At 40.2% G+C, this 15,423-nt stretch overlaps 3 long non-coding RNA genes across 3 annotated transcripts; 1 reads left to right on the plus strand and 2 right to left on the minus strand.

Moving 5' to 3' along the window:
- Positions 1 to 1,627: 1,627 nt before the first annotated feature.
- On the minus strand, positions 1,628 to 2,967 carry LOC120924652. Its single transcript, XR_005746394.1, has 3 exons — positions 2,597 to 2,967; positions 1,762 to 1,994; positions 1,628 to 1,666 (listed from the first exon to the last, which is right to left on the minus strand). It is a non-coding gene; the product is annotated as an uncharacterized LOC120924652 (long non-coding RNA).
- Positions 2,968 to 4,035: 1,068 nt separating this feature from the next.
- On the minus strand, positions 4,036 to 5,384 carry LOC120924653. The gene is made up of 3 exons (XR_005746395.1): positions 5,014 to 5,384; positions 4,170 to 4,402; positions 4,036 to 4,074 (listed from the first exon to the last, which is right to left on the minus strand). It is a non-coding gene; the product is annotated as an uncharacterized LOC120924653 (long non-coding RNA).
- Positions 5,385 to 8,783: 3,399 nt separating this feature from the next.
- On the plus strand, positions 8,784 to 10,131 carry LOC120924651. The gene is made up of 3 exons (XR_005746393.1): positions 8,784 to 9,154; positions 9,765 to 9,997; positions 10,093 to 10,131. It is a non-coding gene; the product is annotated as an uncharacterized LOC120924651 (long non-coding RNA).
- Positions 10,132 to 15,423: the final 5,292 nt, after the last annotated feature.

Below are 15,423 nucleotides of genomic sequence, written 5' to 3' on the forward strand. Positions count from 1 at the left end.
AAAGGATTGCTTATACCAGTTCAATTCACTGGCATAAGCAATCAGAATGTGAAAACAAAATAAAATCCTGATCACTTCCCCAGAGTAGTACAAAAATATCATGGTTACACTGTATCACTCTGGTGACAGTGGTCCAGATTCACATAGATTAGCGGATCTTTAGATCCGCGTAATCTATGTGATTTACGATCCGCCGGTGCACTTTTGCGAGGCTAGTGCTGTATTCACAAAGCACTTACCTCGAAACTTGCACCGGCGGATCGTAACTCCCCCGGCGGAATTCAAATTCCGCGGCCAGGGGGAGTGTAGTATTTAAATCAGGCGCGTCCCTGCGCCGAATTAAATGCGCATGCGCCGCCGGCTAAATTTCCCAGCGTGCATTGCTCACACTGACGTCGCTAGGACGTCAGTGGTTTTGGCGTGAGCGTAACCTGCGTCGGGCCGAATTCTGAATCGACGTACGCAAACGACGTTAAAATGTAAAACTCGGCGCGGGAAAGACGGCCATACTAAACATAGGAAACGGCGCAATTACCCCTGCTACAGCAGGGGTAACTATGGGCCGGAAAAAGCTGAACGCAAACGACGTGAAAAAAAAGCGACGGGCGGGCGTTCGTTACTGAATCGGCGGTTCTCCTCATTTGCATATCCGACGCGTAAAAGACCGAGGCGACACCTAGCGGCCGGCGGGAGATTGCAGCCTAAGATCCGACGGTGTAAGTCACTTACACCAGTCGGATCTAAGGGAGATCTATGCGGAACTGATTCTTATGAATCAGTCGCATAGATCCGATCGTCGGATCTCAGAGATACGACGGCGGATCAGGAGATCCGCCGTCGTATCTCTTGATGAATCTGGCCCAGTGTGTTAAAACAAAATTGTAAAAAAAAGAGAAGAAAATGTGTAATAAAAAATAAATCAGTGTCCCTGGTCACCGACACAACAGATATATGATGCACTGGTGACTTTTTTTCCTCACAATTACATTTTTTACATATTTTTTTTTGTTTTTTTTCCTTATTTTCCAAACAATTGCAACAAAAAATTCCAACTTCAAAAAACTTGCCACGAATCTTACTAAATAAATCATAATGTCTACTTTCCAAAAAGGGATCATTTGGGGGTATTTGTACTTTCCTAGAATTTTTGGGCCTCAGGAAATGAGATAGGCCGTCAGTAGATCGGGATTGATCAATTTTCATATATATGCTGCATATAACATCGTTTGTGGGCTTTTTTAACTTTCCTACAAACTAAATAAGATACACTGATTTGGGTTCTTTTCACCAAGGAAATGTAGCACAATACATGTAAATGAAGGACGGACACAAAGGGGGTAGGGAAAGTGCTGCTCACCCCTGTAAAGGTAATGAAAAAAGGAAGGGTTCCCCAGTGGGGTTTTTAGGCAGCAAAAATTATATAAACAATTATAAAGACGTACCAATTTGTTGTAAAAAAGTAAAAAAATGTATTTAATAAGTACAAAGTCGTAAAATAATGAACTCTGGTACAGTTTATGCTGAGGACACATACATATGAGAATATAGCACCAAAATTACATGACACTGATCAACATGAATGGCTGATCTTCAGGTCAAGTTGCTCCTGACGCGTTTCGACCCCCACATATGGGTCTTCTTCGGAGGAAAGGGTATATGATGCAAACTATAACAGAGAGTAAATATATGGTAATAAAATACATAGATACATAGTACAATTTAAGTAGAAAATTAATTTAAAGTATATAGTTATCAACTCACAGATTGTGTTTCTCAGTTCTATTTGGACCAGAGTAAGGTTATAATCCTGAGGATCCCTAGTTACTTTTCTCCATACGGGTGGTTAGCACCCCCAAAAAGGCCTCAACGATGCCCCACAAGAGTGGCCTGCAGGGACCCACAGTATAACTGGGAAAAAATCCAAAAGTCCAGTCAGAGAGTGCGGGCCGGACAGGTGGAGGGGGAGCCCAGCAAAGCAATTGCCAGAGTGATGCCTATTAAGAAATTCAAATATAAAGTAGTTTTAATACCAAAAACTATATGTTTAAAGTATAAAGATTGATTGACTTGTTGTACAAGTAGATGGCGCTAGACATGCACATTATGCTCATTATAATGATGCATATATAAAATGGGACTGTGATATGTCATAGGAATTTTAAATTAATATAAATATGCACAGGATATTTTAAATGTTATATGAAATCATGAATTAAGATTAATAACAATATCAAAATTATATAGAATGGTGAATTCAAAGAGAATTATATGTGTGACAGGGCGATAAAGATTACAATATAGGACTAATAGTGGGTTGAGGTGCCAAAAAATATATGATAATTATAATTGAATAGTGAAAGATATATATAATTAGTATAATATAGTGAATATAAATAGTTAATTCGTTGAATAAAAAAAAAAAAAAAATAATAATAATAGTGTGTAATGGATGGGTGTGAGTAAGCATGTGCTAAAATAATTAAATTCATGTGAGAATAATTGTATATAATGTGATAAAATAGTAAGAATATTGGGATTAGTGCCAATGGGGTGAATAATGTTAGAAAAAGACAATGTAAAGGATAGTAAAAAATACCTTATTAAATGTTTAGAATATGAGTATGGAAGCGATCTCCAGAGAGAGCAAGAAAAAGCGTATCTGGAGGGGAAATATTATTGTTGATTAGATTTAGTAGGCATAGGAAGGATAACTTTGTGCAGGATTTGAAAGTGCAGCCTTACCCTATGTGTGGTGTGTCCAGCATAGTATTAAGATAGGATCACAGGCAGGTGTCAGGTATACACCCAGTCTATTTAAATATGTGCATGTCAGGTGTCAAGGATTTGGCAATCACTAATTGGCAAATGAATGCTTTGCTTGGGACATCCCCTCCCACATCTAGAAGTCCGCCCCCCCTATCCCAGCTGGAGCAAAGAATTAAGGTCAGATGACCCTCCCAGCTGTGGGTTCCTCAGCGTCAGTGAAGAAAAAAAAAAAAAAAAAAAAAAAAAAAAAAGAAAAAAAAAAAAAAATATATAAACCCCCAGCCCTCTGCTGCGGTCGCGAGTGCCGCAGCAGCGTCACAAGCGCGCGCAATGCGCATGCACGCGCGGGACGCCCACGGCACCAGGGAACGTCACTGACGCCGTCAGTGGGGAGGAAACATCTCCACAGTGGCGAGAGTGTCGCCATCTTGTGGAGGGTAAAGAGAACACAGAGCCCTGAGTCTCCCCCTCCCCACTGAGAGGCCATAGAGGGAGCATGATAAAGAGGTACCTAGCGGGGAAGCGCCACCCAGCGGAGCTGTAACAAGGTCCTACAGGATAAAAGGATTAAACAAAAGATAAATAATAAAAATTGGTATATATAAAGGTGGAATATAAGTAATGCTAGAAATGGACATATATATGCCCATTAGAGCAAAAAGTGTATATATAATTGTTTATAACCAAGCAAACAATTGATAACAATAAATACCAAAAGGTATATATGGAACCCATGTTGGATATATGGTTATAGAGATTTCATGAGTATTTGGCAGTGCAGCAGTGGGTAGATACGCAATATGCTTAAATATTTTGTTACGGGCATTTGTCAAACCCGCATGAACAAAAACAAGCAAATGCTAAGTACAGCCACACAGTGCCAATGCTCATATATTATACTTTCCTATGTCCATAGGGGGGATAGAATAGGTGTTTAACCACCGGAAAATTATGTAAATGAAGGACGGACACAAAGGGGGTAGGGAAAGTGCTGCTCACCCCTGTAAAGGTAATGAAAAAAGGAAGGGTTCCCCAGTGGGGTTTTTAGGCAGCAAAAATTATATAAACAATTATAAAGACGTACCAATTTGTTGTAAAAAAGTAAAAAAATGTATTTAATAAGTACAAAGTCGTAAAATAATGAACTCTGGTACAGTTTATGCTGAGGACACATACATATGAGAATATAGCACCAAAATTACATGACACTGATCAACATGAATGGCTGATCTTCAGGTCAAGTTGCTCCTGACGCGTTTCGACCCCCACATATGGGTCTTCTTCGGAGGAAAGGGTATATGATGCAAACTATAACAGAGAGTAAATATATGGTAATAAAATACATAGATACATAGTACAATTTAAGTAGAAAATTAATTTAAAGTATATAGTTATCAACTCACAGATTGTGTTTCTCAGTTCTATTTGGACCAGAGTAAGGTTATAATCCTGAGGATCCCTAGTTACTTTTCTCCATACGGGTGGTTAGCACCCCCAAAAAGGCCTCAACGATGCCCCACAAGAGTGGCCTGCAGGGACCCACAGTATAACTGGGAAAAAATCCAAAAGTCCAGTCAGAGAGTGCGGGCCGGACAGGTGGAGGGGGAGCCCAGCAAAGCAATTGCCAGAGTGATGCCTATTAAGAAATTCAAATATAAAGTAGTTTTAATACCAAAAACTATATGTTTAAAGTATAAAGATTGATTGACTTGTTGTACAAGTAGATGGCGCTAGACATGCACATTATGCTCATTATAATGATGCATATATAAAATGGGACTGTGATATGTCATAGGAATTTTAAATTAATATAAATATGCACAGGATATTTTAAATGTTATATGAAATCATGAATTAAGATTAATAACAATATCAAAATTATATAGAATGGTGAATTCAAAGAGAATTATATGTGTGACAGGGCGATAAAGATTACAATATAGGACTAATAGTGGGTTGAGGTGCCAAAAAATATATGATAATTATAATTGAATAGTGAAAGATATATATAATTAGTATAATATAGTGAATATAAATAGTTAATTCGTTGAATAAAAAAAAAAAAAAAAAAAAAAAAATAATAATAATAGTGTGTAATGGATGGGTGTGAGTAAGCATGTGCTAAAATAATTAAATTCATGTGAGAATAATTGTATATAATGTGATAAAATAGTAAGAATATTGGGATTAGTGCCAATGGGGTGAATAATGTTAGAAAAAGACAATGTAAAGGATAGTAAAAAATACCTTATTAAATGTTTAGAATATGAGTATGGAAGCGATCTCCAGAGAGAGCAAGAAAAAGCGTATCTGGAGGGGAAATATTATTGTTGATTAGATTTAGTAGGCATAGGAAGGATAACTTTGTGCAGGATTTGAAAGTGCAGCCTTACCCTATGTGTGGTGTGTCCAGCATAGTATTAAGATAGGATCACAGGCAGGTGTCAGGTATACACCCAGTCTATTTAAATATGTGCATGTCAGGTGTCAAGGATTTGGCAATCACTAATTGGCAAATGAATGCTTTGCTTGGGACATCCCCTCCCACATCTAGAAGTCCGCCCCCCCTATCCCAGCTGGAGCAAAGAATTAAGGTCAGATGACCCTCCCAGCTGTGGGTTCCTCAGCGTCAGTGAAGAAAAAAAAAAAAAAAAAAAAAAAAAAAAAAGAAAAAAAAAAAAAAAATATATAAACCCCCAGCCCTCTGCTGCGGTCGCGAGTGCCGCAGCAGCGTCACAAGCGCGCGCAATGCGCATGCACGCGCGGGACGCCCACGGCACCAGGGAACGTCACTGACGCCGTCAGTGGGGAGGAAACATCTCCACAGTGGCGAGAGTGTCGCCATCTTGTGGAGGGTAAAGAGAACACAGAGCCCTGAGTCTCCCCCTCCCCACTGAGAGGCCATAGAGGGAGCATGATAAAGAGGTACCTAGCGGGGAAGCGCCACCCAGCGGAGCTGTAACAAGGTCCTACAGGATAAAAGGATTAAACAAAAGATAAATAATAAAAATTGGTATATATAAAGGTGGAATATAAGTAATGCTAGAAATGGACATATATATGCCCATTAGAGCAAAAAGTGTATATATAATTGTTTATAACCAAGCAAACAATTGATAACAATAAATACCAAAAGGTATATATGGAACCCATGTTGGATATATGGTTATAGAGATTTCATGAGTATTTGGCAGTGCAGCAGTGGGTAGATACGCAATATGCTTAAATATTTTGTTACGGGCATTTGTCAAACCCGCATGAACAAAAACAAGCAAATGCTAAGTACAGCCACACAGTGCCAATGCTCATATATTATACTTTCCTATGTCCATAGGGGGGATAGAATAGGTGTTTAACCACCGGAAAATTATGTAAATGAAGGACGGACACAAAGGGGGTAGGGAAAGTGCTGCTCACCCCTGTAAAGGTAATGAAAAAAGGAAGGGTTCCCCAGTGGGGTTTTTAGGCAGCAAAAATTATATAAACAATTATAAAGACGTACCAATTTGTTGTAAAAAAGTAAAAAAATGTATTTAATAAGTACAAAGTCGTAAAATAATGAACTCTGGTACAGTTTATGCTGAGGACACATACATATGAGAATATAGCACCAAAATTACATGACACTGATCAACATGAATGGCTGATCTTCAGGTCAAGTTGCTCCTGACGCGTTTCGACCCCCACATATGGGTCTTCTTCGGAGGAAAGGGTATATGATGCAAACTATAACAGAGAGTAAATATATGGTAATAAAATACATAGATACATAGTACAATTTAAGTAGAAAATTAATTTAAAGTATATAGTTATCAACTCACAGATTGTGTTTCTCAGTTCTATTTGGACCAGAGTAAGGTTATAATCCTGAGGATCCCTAGTTACTTTTCTCCATACGGGTGGTTAGCACCCCCAAAAAGGCCTCAACGATGCCCCACAAGAGTGGCCTGCAGGGACCCACAGTATAACTGGGAAAAAATCCAAAAGTCCAGTCAGAGAGTGCGGGCCGGACAGGTGGAGGGGGAGCCCAGCAAAGCAATTGCCAGAGTGATGCCTATTAAGAAATTCAAATATAAAGTAGTTTTAATACCAAAAACTATATGTTTAAAGTATAAAGATTGATTGACTTGTTGTACAAGTAGATGGCGCTAGACATGCACATTATGCTCATTATAATGATGCATATATAAAATGGGACTGTGATATGTCATAGGAATTTTAAATTAATATAAATATGCACAGGATATTTTAAATGTTATATGAAATCATGAATTAAGATTAATAACAATATCAAAATTATATAGAATGGTGAATTCAAAGAGAATTATATGTGTGACAGGGCGATAAAGATTACAATATAGGACTAATAGTGGGTTGAGGTGCCAAAAAATATATGATAATTATAATTGAATAGTGAAAGATATATATAATTAGTATAATATAGTGAATATAAATAGTTAATTCGTTGAATAAAAATAAAAAAAAAAAAAAAAATAATAATAATAGTGTGTAATGGATGGGTGTGAGTAAGCATGTGCTAAAATAATTAAATTCATGTGAGAATAATTGTATATAATGTGATAATAATGTGATATAATGTGATAAAATAGTAAGAATATTGGGATTAGTGCCAATGGGGTGAATAATGTTAGATTTTTTCCCAGTTATACTGTGGGTCCCTGCAGGCCACTCTTGTGGGGCATCGTTGAGGCCTTTTTGGGGGTGCTAACCACCCGTATGGAGAAAAGTAACTAGGGATCCTCAGGATTATAACCTTACTCTGGTCCAAATAGAACTGAGAAACACAATCTGTGAGTTGATAACTATATACTTTAAATTAATTTTCTACTTAAATTGTACTATGTATCTATGTATTTTATTACCATATATTTACTCTCTGTTATAGTTTGCATCATATACCCTTTCCTCCGAAGAAGACCCATATGTGGGGGTCGAAACGCGTCAGGAGCAACTTGACCTGAAGATCAGCCATTCATGTTGATCAGTGTCATGTAATTTTGGTGCTATATTCTCATATGTATGTGTCCTCAGCATAAACTGTACCAGAGTTCATTATTTTACGACTTTGTACTTATTAAATACATTTTTTTACTTTTTTACAACAAATTGGTACGTCTTTATAATTGTTTATATAATTTTTGCTGCCTAAAAACCCCACTGGGGAACCCTTCCTTTTTTCATTACCTTTACAGGGGTGAGCAGCACTTTCCCTACCCCCTTTGTGTCCGTCCTTCATTTACATAATTTTCCGGTGGTTAAACACCTATTCTATCCCCCCTATGGACATAGGAAAGTATAATATATGAGCATTGGCACTGTGTGGCTGTACTTAGCATTTGCTTGTTTTTGTTCATGCGGGTTTGACAAATGCCCGTAACAAAATATTTAAGCATATTGCGTATCTACCCACTGCTGCACTGCCAAATACTCATGAAATCTCTATAACCATATATCCAACATGGGTTCCATATATACCTTTTGGTATTTATTGTTATCAATTGTTTGCTTGGTTATAAACAATTATATATACACTTTTTGCTCTAATGGGCATATATATGTCCATTTCTAGCATTACTTATATTCCACCTTTATATATACCAATTTTTATTATTTATCTTTTGTTTAATCCTTTTATCCTGTAGGACCTTGTTACAGCTCCGCTGGGTGGCGCTTCCCCGCTAGGTACCTCTTTATCATGCTCCCTCTATGGCCTCTCAGTGGGGAGGGGGAGACTCAGGGCTCTGTGTTCTCTTTACCCTCCACAAGATGGCGACACTCTCGCCACTGTGGAGATGTTTCCTCCCCACTGACGGCGTCAGTGACGTTCCCTGGTGCCGTGGGCGTCCCGCGCGTGCATGCGCATTGCGCGCGCTTGTGACGCTGCTGCGGCACTCGCGACCGCAGCAGAGGGCTGGGGGTTTATATATTTTTTTTTTTTTTTTTTTTTTTTTTTTTTCTTTTTTTTTTTTTTTTTTTCTTCACTGACGCTGAGGAACCCACAGCTGGGAGGGTCATCTGACCTTAATTCTTTGCTCCAGCTGGGATAGGGGGGGCGGACTTCTAGATGTGGGAGGGGATGTCCCAAGCAAAGCATTCATTTGCCAATTAGTGATTGCCAAATCCTTGACACCTGACATGCACATATTTAAATAGACTGGGTGTATACCTGACACCTGCCTGTGATCCTATCTTAATACTATGCTGGACACACCACACATAGGGTAAGGCTGCACTTTCAAATCCTGCACAAAGTTATCCTTCCTATGCCTACTAAATCTAATCAACAATAATATTTCCCCTCCAGATACGCTTTTTCTTGCTCTCTCTGGAGATCGCTTCCATACTCATATTCTAAACATTTAATAAGGTATTTTTTACTATCCTTTACATTGTCTTTTTCTAACATTATTCACCCCATTGGCACTAATCCCAATATTCTTACTATTTTATCACATTATATACAATTATTCTCACATGAATTTAATTATTTTAGCACATGCTTACTCACACCCATCCATTACACACTATTATTATTATTTTTTTTTTTTTTTTTTTTTTTTATTCAACGAATTAACTATTTATATTCACTATATTATACTAATTATATATATCTTTCACTATTCAATTATAATTATCATATATTTTTTGGCACCTCAACCCACTATTAGTCCTATATTGTAATCTTTATCGCCCTGTCACACATATAATTCTCTTTGAATTCACCATTCTATATAATTTTGATATTGTTATTAATCTTAATTCATGATTTCATATAACATTTAAAATATCCTGTGCATATTTATATTAATTTAAAATTCCTATGACATATCACAGTCCCATTTTATATATGCATCATTATAATGAGCATAATGTGCATGTCTAGCGCCATCTACTTGTACAACAAGTCAATCAATCTTTATACTTTAAACATATAGTTTTTGGTATTAAAACTACTTTATATTTGAATTTCTTAATAGGCATCACTCTGGCAATTGCTTTGCTGGGCTCCCCCTCCACCTGTCCGGCCCGCACTCTCTGACTGGACTTTTGGATTTTTTCCCAGTTATACTGTGGGTCCCTGCAGGCCACTCTTGTGGGGCATCGTTGAGGCCTTTTTGGGGGTGCTAACCACCCGTATGGAGAAAAGTAACTAGGGATCCTCAGGATTATAACCTTACTCTGGTCCAAATAGAACTGAGAAACACAATCTGTGAGTTGATAACTATATACTTTAAATTAATTTTCTACTTAAATTGTACTATGTATCTATGTATTTTATTACCATATATTTACTCTCTGTTATAGTTTGCATCATATACCCTTTCCTCCGAAGAAGACCCATATGTGGGGGTCGAAACGCGTCAGGAGCAACTTGACCTGAAGATCAGCCATTCATGTTGATCAGTGTCATGTAATTTTGGTGCTATATTCTCATATGTATGTGTCCTCAGCATAAACTGTACCAGAGTTCATTATTTTACGACTTTGTACTTATTAAATACATTTTTTTACTTTTTTACAACAAATTGGTACGTCTTTATAATTGTTTATATAATTTTTGCTGCCTAAAAACCCCACTGGGGAACCCTTCCTTTTTTCATGTAGCACAATACATTGGCCTAAATTCACGGAGAAAGATTATTTATTTGCAACATTTTAAAAGAAATTAAAGAAAAAAGGATTTAAAAAAACAAATTCAGGCTTTTTTTGCTTTAAAAAAAAAAAAAAATGCCACCAAAAGAAATCTATGGAAAAAATTATACAAATTTCATATGGGTACAGTGTTGCATTTCCATGTAATCGTCATTCACAATGCAACAGTGCTGAAAGCTGAAAATTGGCCTGGGGCAGCCAATCACAAAAATGCAACCTGGATGAATCAATTAAAAGGGTTGCTTATACTAATTAAATTCACTGGTATAAGCCAATCATATCCAAAAAAACGCAGAAATATTAAAAACTCCCATGTAGAGTCCACATGCAATGACAGTGTGATTGTTCAATGGTCTTATGATAAGTGCTCCTTTCACCAAGGGATGTTCACCACGTGGGGGGATAAGTCCCCTTCAGGTGATCCACTCACCAGATCCCAAAAAGCATTAATTTACACATCCGTTTCCACCGTCTATGGTGACACCGTCAGACGAAGTCAGGAAATGACGAAACGCGTCAGAGCGGGACTCCCCATCAACCAAACCGGAAGTGACGTGTGCAGCTGCTTTGTTTTGATATTGACATCTGACCAGTTGTGATAAGATACCTTTGTAGCATATTCCTAATGCCGCGTACACACGACCGGTTCGTCTGATGAAAACGGTCCAATGGACCGTTTTCATCGGACGAACCGATCGTGTGTGGACCCCATCGTTTTTTTTTTTGTCCCATCGGTGAAAAAACTTAGAACCTGTTTTAAAATTATCTGATGGTTAAAAAACCGATAGAAAAAAAAATCGTCTGTGGGCAAGTCCATCAGTTAAAAATCCACGCATGCTCAGAATCAAGTCGACGCATGCTCGGAAGCATTGAACTTCCTTTTTCTCAGCACGTCGTTGTGTTTTACGTCACCGCGTTCTGACACAAACGGATTTTTAACTGATGGTGTGTAGGCAAGACTGATGAAATTCAGCTTCATCGGATATCTGATGAAAAAATCCATCGGTCCGTTTTCATCGGACGAACCGATCGTGTGTACGTGGCATAAGCGCTAGGCTGTACTAATAGGCAGGGCCACTATTCAGTACTTTTGGGTTTATAAGCCAATCATAATGTATAAAAAAAAAAATCCTGAACATTTCCCCAGAGTAGTACAATATTATCATGGTAACACTCTACTCTGGTCAGTGTGTTCAATAAAAATTGTAAAAAAAAAAAAAAGAAGAAAATATTTAATAAGAAATAAATCAGTGTCGACAGCACTGAAAGCTGAAAATTGTCCTGGGCAGAAAAGGGGTAAAGGTGCCCTGTATTGAAGTGGTTAGGTGGGATATGAATATAAATGCATAAGGGGTCCATATAGTTACCATATTTGCCAGCGTATAAAACAACCTTTTGGATGCAAAAAAATGCATCCAAAGTCGGGGGTCGTCTTATACGCCGGATCTGTCTCCGGCAGGCTGCGGACATCCATGTTTCAGGCTGCAGGCATCCATGATTTAAAAGCCGCGCCTCCTCCTCAGACTGTTCCGTGATAGGCGGAACACTTATTTTCCCAGCAGGGCCTCTGTTCAGTGTTCCGCCTATCACGGATTCCTTCTCATCCTCGGACGAGAGGACGTCCGTGATAGGCGGAACACTGAACAGAGGCCCCGCTGGGAAAATTAGTGTTCCGCCTATCACGGAACAGTCTGAGGAGGAGGCGTGGCTTTTGAATCATGGATGCCCGCAGCCTGAAACATGGATGTCCGCAGCAAAAAAGTAAGGTAGGGAGATCATCTTGGCCGGCACAGTGGAGGCATGTGATGGACAGTGGAGGCATGGAATGTCACAGTGGGGGCATGGAATGGCACAGTGGAGGCATGGAATGGCACAGTGGGGGCATGGAATGGCACAGTGGAGGCATGGAATGGCACAGTGGGGGCATGGAATGGCACAGTGGAGGCATGGAATGCACAGTGGGGGCATGGAATGGCACAGTGGGGCATGTAATGGAATGGCACAGTGAGGCATGTAATGGAATGGCACAGTGAGGCATGTAATGGAATGGCACAGTGGGGCATGTAATGGAATGGTACAGTGAGGCATGTAATGGAATGGAATGGCACAGTGAGATCTGAAAAAAGCCTGTTTCTGTCACTGGTTGTTCCTGTCAGCGGTTGTTCTGGCTACCCCTCAGCTTCCAGAAAGACTAGTAGGAAGGGGGTAGTCTTATATGGTGAGTATATCCCAAAACCAAAATTTTTCCTGGAAAAATAGGGGGTCGTCCTATACGCCGGAAAATACGGTACCTTGGTGTTGAGTTGTTCACTTTCAGGTCATTACAGAGGACAAGAGGACACTCTTTATATCTGGAGAAAAATAAAGTTTTTTATATTTTACTGTTTTAAATTTTTTTAGCAATGTGGTTGATAGGACTGAGGTGTTGTTTCTTCCCCAGTATTGGGTGTCTTCATGGGAGACCGCAGAACTTTTTTCAGAGGGGGGCATCATTTAACTCTGCCCCTTTTCGACAGTTTATCACGTGGTTAGCACAATTTTTTCCTTTTTAAACATCTTTCTGAACTTACAGGGTCTTTTAAGTGATAAAACATGAGGAAATGTGCACACATTACGGAGAGGTACTTCATATATTTTTTTCCTGACACACACTTACTACAGCGGTAACTTCCGACCAGTCCAACAATAATTTACTAACGAATACAAACTGTACCAGAAATGTTGGCGATCTCTCCTTCTGGACACGAGACGCACTCATAGCAGCATTTATGCTTTGATGATCCAACATTTTTTCTGCTGCCAGGTAGACAAGGATCTGAGCACCGAGATACCGGAACCTGAAATCAGATATTATCATTGAAATGGGAAATGGAGTTGCGCTGTGATTAAGTAATAACGATACTAAACTACTAAGAAATTTATTAAGGAACATTGGGCCAAATCCACAAAGCAGATGCGCCGACTTAACTTGAGATTTCTAATTTTACTCCGCGCGTGTCTTTGCGCCCGATCCTCAAAACGAGTTACGCATTAAAATCCGGATTTTCCGTCCTACCTAAAATTATTACACCGGCGCATCCTCGGACGCAAATTACGCTAGTCACGCCGCTGTTTTTGATAGGCAAAGATGCAAATGAGGGAGATAGGGCGATCCACATAATTAAGTGTGTGCGCCATAGATTACGCCCTGTGCGCACCTGTTAGTTTCCCTGCGCAAATTTACACGTTATAAAAGCAGCCCTAATTTTACACATGCTGTGTAAAGGTCTGCTGAAGCAACAGCATTGAGGAAGAGCTGAGCACACATATTTGCTGGACTTCAATCTGTCTTGCAACATTGCCCGGCCCAGCCATGATCCTAACGGCACTCGCTACTTTAGAGGCGCAAAGAAGGAGGAGGGCACAGGAGAGGGTATACCGCCCACGCCGAGATCTCTTTGGCATGCCTGCTTCTGAGGTCTATGGCAACTTCCGTTTTAACTGGGAAGCCATCCTTGAATTAACCCGAATCCTGCAGGATGATCTCACCACCCCAACCCAACGATCCCATGCCCTGCCACCTCTCATCAAAGTAATGGCAACACTCCATTTCCTTGCCACTGGGTCTTTCCAACGCACATGTGGAGGTCTGGCTGGGATGGCACAATCCTCCATGAGCAGGTGTGTCCATCAAGTAGTCCCTGGCAATACTGAGATGCATGGCCAATCAATTTCAAAAACCCACCCAGGAGGACCAGCGATTGCAAACCATGACGGACTTTTACCACATTGCCCGATTCCCACGGACCATCGGGGCCATTGATTGTACCCATGTGGCACTACAGCCCCCCCATGAGACAGAGCACCTGTTCCGGAATCAGAAGCACTGGCATTCCATAAATGTCCAGGTAATCGTAGATGCCCATGGCCTCATCTGGCACGTCTGTGCAAAATTCCCTGGATCCTGCCATGACAGCTATATATTCCGGCAGACCAAAATCTCCAGAGATTTGGAACTGAACATGTATGGAGACAGCTGGCTGATTGGTGAGTGACATGGGTGTCAGGTATGTCCCCCCCCCCATGATGCAGACATCACGAGGGGCACATGCATGACTAATATCCTCCTGTCTTTTCCCTTCCAGGTGACTCTGGATATGCCCTGGGACCACATATGATGACCCCATTCAGGAACCCCAAACCCCAGGAGAGCAACGCTACAACGAGGCTCACATACGCACCCGGGCAGTTGTGGAACGCACATTTGGGCTGCTGAAGTCCCGCTTCAGATGCCTGGATAAGTCTGGGGGTACATTGTTGTATTCCCCAGACTTTGTGTGCCAGATCATCGGTGCATGTTGTATTCTGCACAACTTTGCCATGAGAAGGGGACTGGAGATTGACATACGTGCTGACCCAGGCAATCCCCCCCCTAACCCACTCTACCCGGTCTGCTGAGGGCACAGCAGCCAGGAGACGCCTCGCAGAAGGCATCTTTTCACAGTAAACGCACATGAATAATGTCACAATGAGAATGTATCTTTTCACAGTAAACGCACATGAATAATGTCACAATGAGAATGTTTCTTTTCACAGTAAACGCACATGAATAATGTCACAATGAGAATGCATGAATGCACACCACTGTGGTCCCTAGCACAGACACATCACATGCACATCAAATTGGATTAGATCCAAGTACCCCCCCCCCCCCCCCTTTGGTACTTGGGAGCAGTAACGCCACGCCACGGCTCCAATTATGTCACTGTGCATTCATACACCATTCAGGAACCTGGGATCACTTCTCCCTGGTCCTGGGGATCCCTTCTCCACCAAAACTGAGGGTGACACCCTTATTTTATCAGGAATGCCACCCCCCCACATTCACACATCATTCACACACATAAACCAAATCATAAGTACAGTATAATAAACAAAATCATAAAAAAAAAATCAAAAGTACCCCTGCTAATTAATTCCGGCGGCGAGTGCTCCGTCTGGGCT

This window comes from Rana temporaria, chromosome 1 (genome assembly GCF_905171775.1).
Source record: "Rana temporaria chromosome 1, aRanTem1.1, whole genome shotgun sequence".
Taxonomy (NCBI): domain Eukaryota; kingdom Metazoa; phylum Chordata; class Amphibia; order Anura; family Ranidae; genus Rana; species Rana temporaria.